This window comes from Grammomys surdaster, unplaced genomic scaffold (genome assembly GCF_004785775.1).
Source record: "Grammomys surdaster isolate TR1022 unplaced genomic scaffold, NIH_TR_1.0 61, whole genome shotgun sequence".
NCBI lineage: Eukaryota > Metazoa > Chordata > Mammalia > Rodentia > Muridae > Grammomys > Grammomys surdaster.
Genome location: NW_021604563.1, coordinates 649,812 through 665,763, shown reverse-complemented (window position 1 = coordinate 665,763; position 15,952 = coordinate 649,812). Strand labels below are relative to the sequence as shown.

Below are 15,952 nucleotides of genomic sequence, written 5' to 3'. Positions count from 1 at the left end.
ACTGCACTGTGCCCAACCAAGACTGTACCTTGGGTACCAATGACAATCGTTAGAGCAGTGTGTTTCAGCTCCCGGCACAGAAATTGAATCCTGGACGGGCTACTGAGGGGCCCCTGCCAGCTGCTGGCTCCAAAGTTGGTTTTGGCTCCGGGCTGGGTATGGAGAAGTTGGGGGTCAGACACACTTTACTCAGCTTGTATTGATCTCCGGGGCTCTTTTGTCCCCTCCTCCTCCCAGTGGAAGCCTCTCCTCCTTCTTCCCCTCTCTCCCTCTGCTTTTCAGGCTCTTCCGCTTTGCTCTTCTGCTTCTAATGAATTGAAATCTCCGCGAGCCGCCACGGCTCTGGTACTTTTACAAAACTGTCCTTGCTCTCTCTGCATTCGTCCAGTCAAGGGTATCTCTGCCTGAGGTCGGAATGATGCTGTTAGTCCCAGTGATGATTGCATAGCAACACAGAGCAGCTCGGAGAGGGGAGGAGGAGGAGGAGAAGGAGGAGGAGGAGGAGGAGGAGGAGGAGGAGGAGAAGAAGGACGGGGAGGTGGGAGAGACAGGGAGAGTGTGCACACAGCAGCTGTCGGCATCCCTGTCTGAGGGACTTCTTTGCTGATTCACAGAGGCAGCCTAGCCTGGGCCTCCCAGCTTCCAGCTACAGCCTGCTTCGCAGACCTGACGGAATCAGAAGGTAGGCCACAGAGAAATTATTTCCAAGCCTTGCCCTCGTTCAGCTGGCTGAAATAGGGGAAGCTTCAAGGGTACTGTCTAAGGGGGTTGTCGGTATGGTATCCCTGTTCTTGTCTGCCTGCATGTGCCTTTGGGGGAAAACTTGCATTTAAAATGCTTCTAATGAAGTAGCCACTGATTGGATTCATAAAGAAGGAAAAAGATACCCGAGAATAGTAACTCAAGACAATTTGAGTAATTGTGATCTAAAGGTTAAGAGGAAGGAGGTTTGTTTCTCTGATAGAAATGGGGTGTTTATTTATCTTAGATTTTTCAATGACATGCATTTTGTCCAAGGGTAGATTTACTGGTGAGAGGGAAGGGGCCGTGTGTGGACAGCATTTGCTGGAGAGAGAAGAGAGGCAACAGTGGACCTCTAATTTTCTAAGCAAATGAATATTCTGGCCAGGAGACAGGACAACGGAGTTCTTCCCTGAAGTAAACTGGGCTGAAGCCTCAGAGCCCTGGGTGAAGGGCTCAAGGCCAGCCTGCACTGACTTCCTGACCCCCTTCATTTTCCCCGAGGCACTTTCCCCATTGTCCTGTCTTCTGATTCCCTTTCTGCCTCCTGCACCGGGGGAGGCACCTTTTACCTCTCCAGAGCATAGTTTGGAGTGATTTGAGATAGAGCTGACTTCTCTAGAGTCCAACACCCCATTTCCTTCTACACCCTCTGTCTCTCCTAGCCTCAGGCTAAGTGCCCCAACCTGGTACTTGGGCCTGGGACTGGAAGGGTAAATATGGTTTATCCTTCTTTTGGTAGGTAGATAAGGACAGACCTCATGGATCCCAAGCAGGTGAGATGTCTGGGAGTGGGGAGAAGAGCTGCTAGGAAAGGAGATGTACTGTTCTCTTTTATCAAGAGCATGGCACATACTGTCAGGGAAAGAACATACCTTTCTGCTTTCCTTTCCATTGTTCAAAAGAACAAAGGGCATTGAAAATCTCCCTCTATAGACTTTTCTAAAGGAATCTTTATCTCTAAATTAAAGTCTCCCAAGTAAATCACCTGCCAAAAAAAAAAAAAAAAGTCCAGAGGTAGCCACGAAGCTCAGCAGATTCTTCCTCTGAGATGCGAGTGGGGGAGATGGTTCCAAGGAATATCGGGGCTAGAAGTTGAAGGAAATGCCCTGTCTCTGAAAGATGAAGCTGCTCCTTCCCAGCCTCAAAGTGCTGCTTCCTGCCAACTCTTGATATGGGATGAAGGCATGAAGGAAGAGACTTGTCCCTAGCTGTGTGGCTCTGACCTCCCACGAGGGACAGCTTTCAGCTCTGCTGTCACCTAAAGGAGGGGAGCTTGGCTTGAAGCAGCAAACTTAAGATAGGCCCAAAATGTAGATGTAAAGAAGCGATCTAGGGCACAGCCTTCCCATCACACATGCTCACAAGTGTCTGCTTCAATCTGCCATAATGCCTGCGAGGGGAGGTTCGATGACATTAGTGAAGGTGAGAAGAGAGTCTTACAACTGAGAAGGAAAGTCCTCTCAGTGGATGCTACAGCACGCGTGGAACCCTGGTCTTCCCCTCCAAAGGAAGGAAAGGAGTCTATATCCTTTATTCCATTTTAATTTATTTCATGTGCATGTGAGAGAGAGGGAGCCATGTGCCATGACTCTCCTGTGGAGGGGAGAGGACAATTTGCAAAAATCAATTCTACCCCTTCCACCATGTGAGTGAGTCCCAGGAATCAAACTCAGCCCTTAGGCTTGGCAGCAGGTGTCTTTATCCACTGGGCTATCTCACCAATCCTTCCAAAGGATTCCAAACACAGGCAGCTAAACTAGTAAGGAAATCTTTCTAGGACAATAGTTTTAGGATAATGTTAATAGACTCTGTTTTAAAGTGTGTGTATGTGGGGGGGTGGGGGTATTGGAAATGCTTTGTAGCTGAATTGTCCTCTTGGAGAGTGACAATGTACAGAAAGCACACTAAGGGCTCTGAGGAGGACAGCTATGCATAAATCTGAATAATGTTTTCACAGGGGAAACACTTGAGCATTTTGCCGGGATGGGTTTAGCAGTTGCTGCTAACTAACCAATTAACCAACCAGACAAACAAACAGTCATCTGAAAACAAACATCTCTAAGACAATCTGCTCTACCATTGTATTTTTAATGTGCAAACCCAAGAGATTAATAAAATTGTTCTCTTTCTATAGTTAATGACTGGCTGAAAGATTCTCTCCTGATTCCCAGCTGACTATACCCAATGGGCTAGATCTCTAGTAGGTCCCCTCCTGTGGAAGTAGTCCTGGAAAAATGAAGAAGATTTGAGGAACAATCTTTTAAATTTTGAGTGCACCATCAGTATTCATTACATTGCATTTAGTGTCTTGTTATATCGGAAAATGATCAGCTTTCCATTTAGCATGGGCTTTGTTGCATGTTTAAAAAACACCATGTTATGAAATGTTTTTGTACATTCAAAGCAGCATAAAGCACATAAGAGAGACATAATAAGATCTGGACATAATAGGATGTTCAGGTTAAAAAAGACATTACCAATAGAGTCTATTTTTCCATAATTAAAGCTTCCCCCACTCCACAGTATCCGGGATGTAGTGTTTGTTATTCTCTTTCATTTGTTCAAACTTTAATCTTTACCATGTGTGTGTATGTGTGCGTGTTTAAACAGCATATGCTGACGCATCATATATTTTAAAAGTTTATACCAATGGTGTTCAATGTATGCAACTTGTTTTTTTAATGATCAATATTATACTTGTGAAATACATCCATGTTGAAATATGTGGCTGTAATTCACTCATTTTTCAATAATGTATTTATGAGCATAAGGTCAATTTATTTATCCATTCTGTTTCTGGTGGAGGTTTAGATCTCCAGCTTGCAACTCTGACCATTAGGGCTACTGTTTTCATTCTTAGGTACTTGAGTTTGGGTGAATGCTTCTGTCAGGAAGATTATTTGGAGTACTATTGTTCACTCACAAAATATGAGCTGCAGCATTTTTAAAAGACATTGTCAATTCCCTCCCCAAAATGGCTTACCAACGCATATTCTGACTAATAGTGTAGGAAAGTTCCAGTTTTATTCAGTTATTTGTCTCTTAGAATAAAATTATCACCCATGGGGATGTATCTTTAGCTTTTGAGTAGGAAATAAATTTTGTTTCTCAAAAATGCTTTATAGGTCTTACCTCAGGAACACATTTCCTTGTTTCCATTTGCCAATTAAGGGGTTGCTTTAATCTTACAGGTCTCTTCCATTTTGACAGTTGGAGTTTCTCTGATATATTAATTGAGGTATATCTGAAGTAGAAACTTGGTTTTGGCTATATACTACAGGAATTTATTTTAGAAAGACATATAGAATGTGCGCCTCCTCTCTTACTACCATGCTGTCTAGTAAAGAAGCCACATCGTGAGAGGAAAGGTGGTCATGCAGCCTCACCTTGGACTGAGGCAAGGTGTCTGTAGCTGCAGGAAGACTTCCCGTTGTCTGGTTCTTTCCTACACATGCCCACCTTAAAACCCAATGGTTCTTTTTTCTTCTGAGAATAAGAAATGATTCGTCAAAGAACAGGGTTAACAAAAAAGGGAATTCCATTTATGCAGCTCCCCAGAAGTGTCAATAAACAGTTTGGAATGTATTTGTGTAGGCTTCCTTTCTGCACGTATTCACACAGAGATTTGCAAAGGCATTTACAAAATTTGACTTTTATCAAGCATACTATTTTAACAGCTGTTTTCTTTAACTAAAATATATATGTTTGGCATTTGTAATGGTTAGCTTTTTGTCAGCTTGACACAAGCTAGAGTTACCTTGGAGGAGGAAACCTTCGCTGAGAAAGCACTTTGGCAAGATTGGTCTGTAAACAAGTCCATGGGGGGCATTTTAGGCACAGAGGGTCCAATCCACTGTGGGCAGTGCAGCCCTGGGCAGAAGGTTCTGTATAAGAAGGCAAGATTAGGAAGCTCTGAGGAGCAAGCCAAAAAGCAGCATTTCTCCATGGCTTCTGCTTCAGTTCCTGCCTCCAGGTTCCTTCTTTGAGTCCCCACCCTGACTTCCCTTCATAAGAACCTGAAAGTTCTTTTGGTTATGGTGTTTATCACAGCAGCAGAAAATAAATCAAAACAGTGTCATATAAAGGTACATCCTTTTTAGCAACTACATAACAATCCCGTATGAGTGGCCTCAATAGATAACATCTGAGCGCTTGCTAAACAGCAGAAAGCTTGAATTAACTGCAGGCCACAAGGCAAAGTGGGGCGGTTTTCCATGACTCCAGACTTCTCTTCTCAGTCCGAGGTAAAACTGCATGACCACATTCCCTCTTACAATGTGGCATTTCTACTGACAGTGTGGCAGTGACAGAGGAGGCACACATGCTAAGTCTTTTTTCTTAGCCCCATTTTATAGATACAGCAGCTGAAGTACAATAAGGTTCGAGAGTTTGTGCAGATTTTTGCTAGTAAGTGGCAGAGCCAGATGCTGAGGCAAATGCTGTGGCTCTGGGCCTATGCCCTTAACCATCATGCTTTGCTTCCTCCTCTGGCACAGTCCACTGACCAGTCCCCTGGTGATGGACATCTGAGTCAATTGCACAGTTTTGCTCTTTCACATTACACGACAGTGGACATCCTTGTCCATTTCTCTAACTCTCCCTGTAGTGTCAGTTTCTAACGGCCGAGTTTTAGGTGGAAAGAGTTTATTTGTTCATTTTAAAGTATTGATTGAGCTCCAGACACTGAGGAAGCTCTGAACTCAAACTGAGAAGCTTGTCAGTCCAGAAATTTATTTCTCAGAAGTCTTGCAAAGGGCATTTAAGTGCTTTCCTCAGTTTGTCAACCCGACACTGCCCCAGACAAACTCACTACATTTTGCCTGCCTGTGTGTGTGTGTGTGTTTGTCTGTCAGTTGAGTTTTTCTATGATGATCTCCATTTGCTGTAAAGAGATGCTTCTGTGATGAAACCTACTCAATGGTAGGAAATCATGCCCTGCACCGGAAACCTAGCCAGCTTCTTGGGACTAGTGAGGTCATGGACCTTATAAAAGAATCCCCCACTGCCACTTTGCTAGAGCAGCATTATTCCTTACTACCTTCGCAAACTATCCTTACACTCACAAATAAATATAGATACTGCCCCTAGACAAAGCACTATAGGCAACTAATGGCTGCTGGGAGAAGGAAAATTAGCATCTTTCAGGATGAGCCCCTTTGCTGGTTGTCCGACACAGAGTCGTCAGCCCTGAAGTCATGATTACATTAACAGCAAACAGACTCAGCAGGTTGCATTTCTATGTCTGTGCATGTGCATATATACACTATGTAAAAGAAGTATACGCTAATAAAACATTAAAAGCAATACCACCCCTTTGGAAAGTGATTAGTTTAGATCATTAAAGTGGCGCCATGATGACTGGTGCCTACTAGCCTTATTAGGAAAAGGGAAGAATGAAGAGGGTAAGGAAGGTAGAAGCATACAGAAACATGCAGAGAGATGCAAGGGCCCCACAGTGATGTGACACAGCCTGGACCAGGGTTGTGATGCTTGTTTCACTGCATAGCTTCTAAAATTGCGAGCTAAATAAAATATAAAATTATCTAAAATAATGGTTTTGGTTTTAGTTTTTTAAGACAGGGCTTCTCTGTGTAGCCCTAGCTGCCCTGGAACTCACTCTATAGACCAGGCTGGTCTCAAACTCACAGAGCCTGCCTCTGCCTCCCAAGTTCTGGGATTAAAGTCATGCAGGACCACACCTGGCCTCAAATAGTGTTTTGAATTGAAGTAGAATTATATCACTTTCCCTCCTCCCTTTCCTTCCTCCAGCCCCTCCTAGCTACTCTCCCTGGAACCCACTGTTTCCTCCCAACTCTCAAGTAGATAGCGTCATTTTCTTTACTATGTTACATATGAGTCTGTGTTTAATTCATGGCATTTTCATGCATGCTCATAGTATACTTCAATCACACACACACACACACACACACACACACACACACACACACACGGAAATGTATGTTACTCTCTCTTGTTCCCCATCCTCTTCCTTTACTGCCCCCTCATCTTCTCAACAAGCTCCCTCCTCTGCTGACCACTAATAGCAGTGCCTCCCAGAATTTACAGAGACAACATCATATAATGATGAAGAACATGCTGGAACAGAACTGCTTCAGCCCTTTGCCACATGGTTTCAGTATGACCAAGCAAGCTGCTTTCTGTATGTGTACTTGTGTTTTCATTGCATGTTGAAGACAATAACGACTCTTTTAGAGAATTGTTATGAGGATTATATATTATATATATTAACTTTTAGTTAACTCTTTAGGATATATATATATATATATATATATATACACATATACATGTGGAATTCGGTGGTTTTCTTTTCTTGAGACAGAGTCTCTTTGTGTCACCTAGGATGCCCTTGGACCCATAATTCTCCTGTTGCAGACACCTGAGTTTTATATGTATGCATCATCATGCCTGGTTAGACGAGTTTAACTATGTCATTCATTTAGGTATAGAAAAGTTACCGCATCATTTTTTCCACAAAACAACTGAAGATCTTGTCTTAGTTCTTTTCCTGTTGCTATGATAAAATAACTTGGGTGGAGGCCAGAGAGATGGCTCAGTGGTTATGAGCACTTGCTCCTCTTCCAAAAGATCCAAGTTCAATTCCCAGCACCCACACCAAGTAACTCACAACTACCTGAAACTCCGGCTCCAAGAGATCCAGTGCCTTTGGCCTCCACAAGCACTGGCACATGCCTACGTACAGACAAGCACAGACCAGAATGAAAAAAAATGAATCCTTTAACAAACACTTGGGAGAAAGTAACTGAAAAAGAAATGGTTTGTTTTAGCTCACAGTTCAGATATTACATCATGGTAGGGAGTGCTGGTTGGTTTTTGTCAACTGGACACAAAACCTAGATGTATCTGGAAAGAAAGAATCTTAACTGAGAAGATTCCTTCATCAAATTGCCTTCTTATAGAAGGCATGTAGGGCATTTCCTTAATTAGTGATTTGATGTAAAAGGGCCCAACTCATGGTAGGTGGTGCCACCCCTGGGGGGGGTGTCCTGGGTTCTATAAGAAAACAGGTGGATCAAGCCATAGAGAGCAAGGCAGAAAGCAGCACCCATCCATGGTCTCTGCCTCGGTTCCTGCCTTAGCTTCCCTCAGCAGATATGTAACCAAAATGAAACCTTACCTTCCCATATTGCTTTTGGTCATGGTGCTTTATCACAGCAATAGAGACCCTAAGACAGCAGGTAAGTCAAGGCCACAGGGGCTTGAAGGTGCTTGTCACATCACATCAATGATCAGGAGATAGAGAGGGGTGAATGCATGTTCGGCTCCCTTTGTCCACTTTATTCATTGCAAGATTCTCCACACAGGGAATGGGCTCTCCCCTGGTTAAAATGGGTCTTTTTTAAAACATGGATTAACACAATGAAGGCAATAGCTCACAGACATTCTCAGAGCCCACTCTTAATCTAGATAATTCCTTATCGCCTGCCAGTTCCTTAGCTTCTGCCAAGTCAACAGTTCACACCAGCCTTCACAAGTCACCCGTGGCATCTTGGAGGAAAGTGGAGAGAAAGGAGAAAGTCACTGCTTTGTAATACATTTACATCGTTAAAATTCAAGACGCATAAAAGAATATTGAGTTTAAAGCCTATATTTCTAAGCTGGAGAGGTGGCTCATCAGTTAAGAGCACTTGTTGATCTTGCAGAGGACCTGGGTTCAGTTCCCAGCACCCACATGGAGCTCATAACTGTCTCTAACTCCAGTTCCAGGGGATCTGATGCCCTCTTCTGACCTCCATGGGCATCAGGCACACACATGATACACATACACACATGCAGGCAGACACTCATACACAAATAAGTAAATAAATAAATAAACACAAATCGATAAATTGATATTTCCTATTGGTGACAGGAGATTTTTATGGTGTGGATTACAATTTTATTTTTCAACTTTGTGATTATATTGGGATGTACTTATACTAATTTAATATATTTTACATGTATGTTCAATACACTTTTTTTACAAGCATATTGATTTTTTAAGGGACTAAATCCCAAAGGAGTGGGAGAGAATTTTTCTACAATAGCCATTCATTTCTTTTCCAATAGTAACAAATTATTTTACAAACTTCTAAAAGATATTTCATTGAAAATAGAAGAGCGCTGGGCAGTGGTGGCTCACGCCTTTAATCCCAGCACTTGGGAGGCAGAGGCAGGAGGATTTCTGATTTCGAGAGTTCGAGTCTAGCCTGGTCTACAGAGTGAGTTCCAGGACAGCCAGGGCTACACAGTGAAACCCTGTCTTGAAAAACAAAACAACAAAAAAAAAGCAAAAAACGAAAATAGAAGAGCATATTTTCATTTTTGTGAGCAAATGAAGAGTAACCATCTTGGCTTATTTCTTGTTTTTTTACTTCATGAGAATATATTTTAACTATGTGCAATGGTACATGTCTATGATTTCAGCTACTTAGGAGGCTGAAGCAGAAAGATCTCAATTTCAAGGCCAGTCTGATAAACAGTATAACTCTGTCTCCAAAAGGAAAGTGGCTACGGATGAAACTCAGTGATAGAGCACTAGCCTAGCATTCATGAAACTCAATCTCAAGTTACACACACACACACACATACACACACACACACATACACACACACGCTTGCATGCACCCATACCAGGTCTATTTAACTTGTTTAACTTGTTTTAATTAATTAATTAATTAATTTAATGCATGTACACATGACTGTACATGCATGGTATATGTGTGGAAGTCAGAAAGTAATTTGAAGGAGTTGGTTTTCACAGTTCTACTTGTGGGGGACCAAGGATGGAACTCAGACATTGTCAGGCTTGAGCACCACTGTCCAAATCTGCTGAGTCATCATCTTACTCTGCTGCTGCTGCTGCTGCTGCTGCTGCTGCTGCTGCTACTACACCACACACACACACACACACACACACACACACACACACACACACACACACCATAGAACAAAGCAGAAATCAAGGGCCCTGGATAGGTTCAGTTATATCACAGCATGTTCATCTGAAAAACAAATTATAATTCTTGCTGGGACAGCCTTGCCAGATTATGCTAAAAATCTTCCGCTCCCCCCCCCCCCGTTTGCTTGCTTGCTTGCTTGCTTGCTTGCTTGCTTTTGTTTATTTCTTTGCTGGAGGAAGAGTCTCACTCATCTCAGGCTGGTATCAAACTGCTAGGTACTCACAAATGACTTTGAAATCTCCATCCTTCTCTCTCTTTCTCCAAAGTGCTGACCACAGTGCCTGGCTCATGTGTAATAGAGCTTGAAAGACAGTTTAGCAGGCTTCAAGCTCACGCTGTACCAAGTGGGGATAATAGTGTTTTGATGCCTGCCAATCTTAAACACTTATATTTGACAGAATAGCAAAATCAGTCTGAAACCATTGCGTTCATGAGCATACAGCCTATGGTTACCTACACATGGCCTGCACAAGATGGGGCCTTTCAGCATTCAGTCATGAATACAGGAGGGCTCAGGAGGCTCCACCCCTCCTGGATGAATTATTTGCAGTTAATGGTTGCCTAGGGGAGACGGAGTCATTTTCTTCAGAGATGTAGTCACCAGTTAGTTGCCCATGCTCCAGTAAGTAACCTCCCACTTATGTGTATGCAAACAACCCTAATTAAACTCAGTCAAGTCCACCAAACAACAAAACAAAGAAAAAGACCAAACAAAAGAAAAACCAAAAGTAGAAGGGGAATTTGTTAGGGAGAAGAGGTTGAGCTGGATGGAAAGGAGGGAGAGAGGGTAATCAGGAGTTAATATGATCAAAATATATTATATACATGTACGGAATTGTCAGTGCATAACAAATCTAAGAAAGGAGGCTTAGAGAGGCAGAATGACTTAAGGTCATAGAACAAAAGGCTGAAAACAGAGAATCCTGATGCTGGGACAGGAAGAAGTTAATTCTTTTTTTTCTGTGTTATGATTGGAAGCTATGAATTCATCTTTTGGCAAAGGAAGTTAAGACAGGGTCTCTTTCTTATGAAGCCCTGGCTGTCCTGGAACTTGCTTTGAAGACCATGCTGGCCTTGAACTCACTGATATCCACCTGCCTCTGCCTCCAGACCAGTGTGATTAAAGGGGTGTGCCACTGTGACACAAAAGGTGTGAATTTTTTTATTCCTTTGTTTATATTAAACTTGTCTGATGGCAGGTTAGCAGAAAAATGAGAAGGAAAGCATTATTTTTTAAAAAAAAAATTCTGTTTTTTTTTTGTTGTGTCTATTGGAGCCAGGATTTCACACTGTAGCCCTGGTTGGTTGGGCACTTGCTATGTAGAAAGAACTGGCCTTGAACTGGTGACAATGTTTCTTCCTTTGCCTCTGCAATGCTGGGATTGCAGGCAAGCGTCAGCACACTACATTTTGTAAGAAGCCACTCTCAAAATAGTTAACACAAGAAGAAATGCACTAAATTATTATGGAGGGTCCACATTTCAAGTCATTAAGGAAATGAAAAGTAATCACAAAGTTAGCCAAAAAAATAAGGATACCTACTGTTGGCAAGCAAGCTGGGAAGTTGGCATACACATACATTGCTTGTGGTGATATAAACCAATGTAATTTTTTTTTCTAGGATGCTTTAAAAAATGTGTGAAGCTCAAAGGAGTTTTTGGGGGGGCTTTTGGGGGCTTTTGTTTTTTCCCATTTCAGGAATTTATATTGAGGATCATAATTATATGTAAGGTTGTTTCACTGCAATTTGACTTCTAAAGCAAAAGAACTGTAAATATATGACCAACTCTTAAAGTGACTTATGATATATCAATTCAATGAGATGGGGGATGATGATAACAGCTAGCACTCAGCCATGCTCTACTGCCAGGAAGTGTGTTAACTTGTGTATATTCATGATTGACTTTAATAATGAGAACAATTCCATAAGGTCAGTATCATTCTTATACCCATTTTACAGAGGAGAGAACTGATGTTCCAAGAGATAAAGGTATTCCAGGCCACATTGCTGATAGTTCAAGAGTGTAGATTTCACTCTGGGTCTGGTCCAATGCCAGAACCGATGACCACAACCACAGAAGTCTCTGAAGTTATTAGAAATCGTGTTTTGATTAGGTCTCCATCAGGTACTTATATTCAGAGCTTAAAGTGTCTTCTCTTCCCTCCCCCCCCCCCCCCCCCCCCCCCTCCCCCTCCTCCTCCTCTATTGGTTAGTTTTAGGGTTGCTGATAAGAGACAAGATGTTTTCTGGTGTGTTTGCTTTTGTACATAAGTGATAGTGTTCCTCGAAGCTTTTGGAATTTTTTTTTTTGGGGGGGGGTTTGTATTTTTGACTTCTTGACTTCAGTATGCCACGGAGGATCTTACTTTGTCATGCAGTTTTGAGTTCTAAATGTCTCTGGAATCTGTATTTATTTCTCTAGATTGGGGATTGTTATGTGGTTATCTTATTAAATAGATTCTCAGTGTGCCCTATTTTTCTCTCAATTCCTATCCTATGCTTTGGTGTTTTGACCCAGAATTCTTGGAATTTATGATTATGCTCATTTTACTTTCTTTTTTAGTTTTTTGAGACAGGATCTCTCTACATATCCTAGAACTTACTATATAGACCAGGCTGGCTTTGAACGCACAGAAATCTGCCTGCCTCTGCCTCCTGAGTACTGTGTACTTTTTTCCTTATTGAAGTTTGTTTGTAACTGTAGTGTTTTGTGGACTTGTCCGCCATCACTGATATTCTTTCTTCTGCAGTGTTGAGTCTATTGGTGATATTTTTTACTATTTTTAAAGTTTGGATTTATTGATTTTTCATTTCCAACATTTCATTATTGCATCTATTTGTTTGTTTGTTTGTTGTGAGGGAGCAATCTATTGAGGGTTGATTTTCTCCATCTACCAAGTATTTCCCATTGAGCAAACTCAGGCTGTCAGACTTGCTGGCAAGCACCTTAACTCACTAAGCCATCTCATTGGCCCCATTTCTGTTTCTATTTTATGTTTTCCTATTTTCCAAATCCCAACTTTCTTGCTGATTTTTTTCTTCAATTTTACTTCTTTCTTGCCTAGGTTTCTGGTTAGAGTCGTGCTTATTTGTCGCCTCTTTGAGGTCAGTCACTGATCATCTTGACTGGTTATCTCTTGAAAACTACCTAACATTTTCTCATTACCTTTATCTTCTAATTCAGTAACTGAGGAAGCTGTGCTTTTTCGGATGAGTCAAGTTGCCTTGCTCTTTTGTGTTTTTTGGCTTTCTGCACACCTCTTTGCATATCTCTTTAATTTTACTTGGAGATATTTTGATTGAACAGCCTTGGAGGGCTCAGTTCCCTAAGACAATGCAGAGAGGGGAAAACAAAAGAGTTGGGATGGGAATTACACTTGCCTTCCCCTCATCAGCAGAAGCTTGCTCAGTTTAGGGTACTTCTAGTTGGTGCAGTGCTCACCATTTTCTCTGCACTTTCCAGGGTTCCTGTCACTCACTACCTTCATGAATTCCCAAAGCGCATCCTCTCCTCTCTTTGGAATAGGTTGCTTTTAGTTATTCTGACTCTTCTCCTTCCCCTGGTTACAAGCAACCAGTTTCATGTTGACTTAGTTAAGGTTTTATTGCTGTGAACGGCCATGACCATGGCAGCTCTTATAAATGGAGCTCATTTCATTGGAGCTGGCTTACGATCTCAGAGGTTCCATCCATTATTGTCATGGCAGAAAGCATGACAGCCTGCAGGCAGACGTGGTACTGGAGAAGGAACTGAGAGTTCTACATCTTGATCTGCAGGAAGCAGGGAGAGAACTGACTTGAGCTTCTCAGACCTCAAAGCCAGCTCCCCACAGTGACGCACTTCCTACAACAAGGCCACACCTAATAATGCCCCTCCCTAGGAGCCAAGCATTCAAACACTTGAGTCTCAGGGGGTCATTCCTATTCAAGCCACCACACATGTCCTCCAAATCACCTGGAGCTTACCAATATTTGCTTTTCAAAGACAAAGTACTATATCTTTCTGTCTGTCAGTAATGGTTATCTCTAGGTTGTGATAATATGGCAGCTTATCTTCAATTCCATCCTACAATTTATGTCACATTTTCCAGTTCCTCTGTAAAGAGTGTACATGAAGGTTTCATGCTCTTGCCTAGCATTTGAAAGGCCCTGGGTTCTGCTTCCAGTGCTACAGATAAATAAATAAATGAAAAAAAATAAGGACTAAAAATATGATTCAGTGATATAGACCTTGCCTAGTATGCACAAGTCCCTAGATTCAATTGCTAGCACTGCAGGGGAGAAAAAAAACTTTTGAATTTTAAAAACATGAATTACTGGTGAATTCAACAAAAGCATTTTGGACTGGAACTCACTATGTACGTAATAACTTTCAACACTTCAGAGATCTACCTGCCTCTGTCTCCTGAGTTCTGAGATTAAAGGCTGCACCACCACACCCATTTCAATATATTATATTCCATCTAAGTGACGGATCTTTTCCTGTTGGTATCTGATTGGGGGAATCATATTTTCAGCCATCCTTTGGGGAATCTCTTTGTGGTCGAAAGCTGTGTAGCTGTATAATTGCCAGGGATTTTAAACTATGACAAAGTATCCTTCATGCTACAAACCTCAGACTCTGTAATAGTTCCCCATCCTGGGACCATGAACCCTTGAAGAAGAGAGAAGGGCACTTGATGCATGAAGTCTACAAATGTCTAAATGTGTTAAGTGGTTTTCTCATTCTGGAAGTTCTAAAAGTACAGCTACTATAGTGGGTGTGAGTGGGTGACGTGAGACTGTTTTTCATCTTAGGAAGGGACCTTTATATAGATAATGTTGGGAGCTAGTAGAATAGAGTCTAAAAATGGTCACCGTTTAATCACCACTGCCAGGAATCAAAGGTTATTGCTTCTTCCCCTTTGGAGAAGGGACTCTTTTGACCACACATTAAAAGAGATTTCCTTTATTATTTGCAAGTATCATCACTGCTGCTTCTCCTCGTGTTGTGTACATTTATTAAGCCATCATTTGATTTGTGCATCTACTTTTTTGTTCATCCATCTCCTTTTCAAAACTCAACAACCCCAGTATGTAAGACTAAATGTCTCCAGTATAGCTGATTATGTAACAGTGTCCTCACCCCTCACCACACCAAATGGCCTCGTTCTCCTGTATTCCCGATCATGCTGTTGGGAATGTTACCTATCTAGCTCCCAAATTAGAAATTTCGACTCCTTCACCTCCCTTACCTTTCACATCCAATTGGCCACTGAGTCCCAAACATGTTACCTCTTCAGTGTATCTCAAAGCTTGCTGTCTGCTCATGCATCCTGCCTACCTATTTATTATATGCTAGCTTCTCAGCATGCTCTTCCCCTGGGAGAATCACCACACAAGGCAAGCAGAGGAAAATCTGACCATGTCACTTTCCTGCTTAAAATCTTCAGCGCCTCCCTGTTATCTACAAGATAAAAGCTAGAATCTTTTGTTTGTCATTCAGGACATGGCCCAATCTGGTGCCTATCTTGTTTTTTGCTCACACTACACATTTTTTTTTTATTTGCAGTTTGGAACATTCTTTTTTATCTTTTCTACCTAATGCAATCCCACGTCTCTTTCATGATTCATCTAACATACATTTCCTCTAGGGAGATTTTCTTGACGTGACCGGGTAGAATTCTCGTCCTCATCTCTTTCTTCACTCCATCCGTCACTCTCTTAAATATTAATGCATGAAACAATTTATGGTCTTCATTCTCCCTGTTTGTTTTCTCTCTATGCAAACTCCTTTGGAGCAGGCACTATGTCTTTTCCTTCTCTGTGTCTCCTAAATTCTAGCTATACTGAACTTATCACTACCTGAATATGCTTTGCCTTTTTGCGACATCAGCCTTTAAATAGATGGGTCAACAATTAATGCCCTTCTTCCTTTCTCTCCTTTTCTAAATAGACAAAGTTTTGTGCCTTATCCTAAAAGCAGTTTCTTTGTAGTGTGTGTGTGTGCAGGTGGGTGTATGTGTGTGTGTGTGTGTGCAGGTATGTGTGTGTGTGTGTGTGTGTGTGTGTCTGTGTCTGTGTCTGTGTCTGTGTATGTGTGCAGGTGGGTGTATGTGTATATGTAGGAGCATATGCTTAAGTGGATGCATTTCTATGGAAGCCAGAACTCAACCTCAGGAACCTCGTTTTGTTTTGTTTTGTTTTGTTTTGTTTTGTTTTGTTTTGTTTTGTTTTGTTTTGTTTT

At 41.8% G+C, this 15,952-nt stretch overlaps 1 protein-coding gene across 1 annotated transcript in view; it reads left to right on the top strand.

Moving 5' to 3' along the window:
- The first annotated feature begins 272 nt into the window (after nt 1-272).
- Nucleotides 273-15,952, top strand: part of Drp2 (dystrophin related protein 2) — a 44,916-nt gene continuing 29,236 nt past the window's right edge. Inside the window, exons 1-2 of the mRNA XM_028779804.1 lie at nt 273-409; nt 615-682. The gene's annotated coding sequence lies outside the window, so the exon portion shown is untranslated. The remainder of the gene's footprint in view (nt 410-614; nt 683-15,952) is intronic.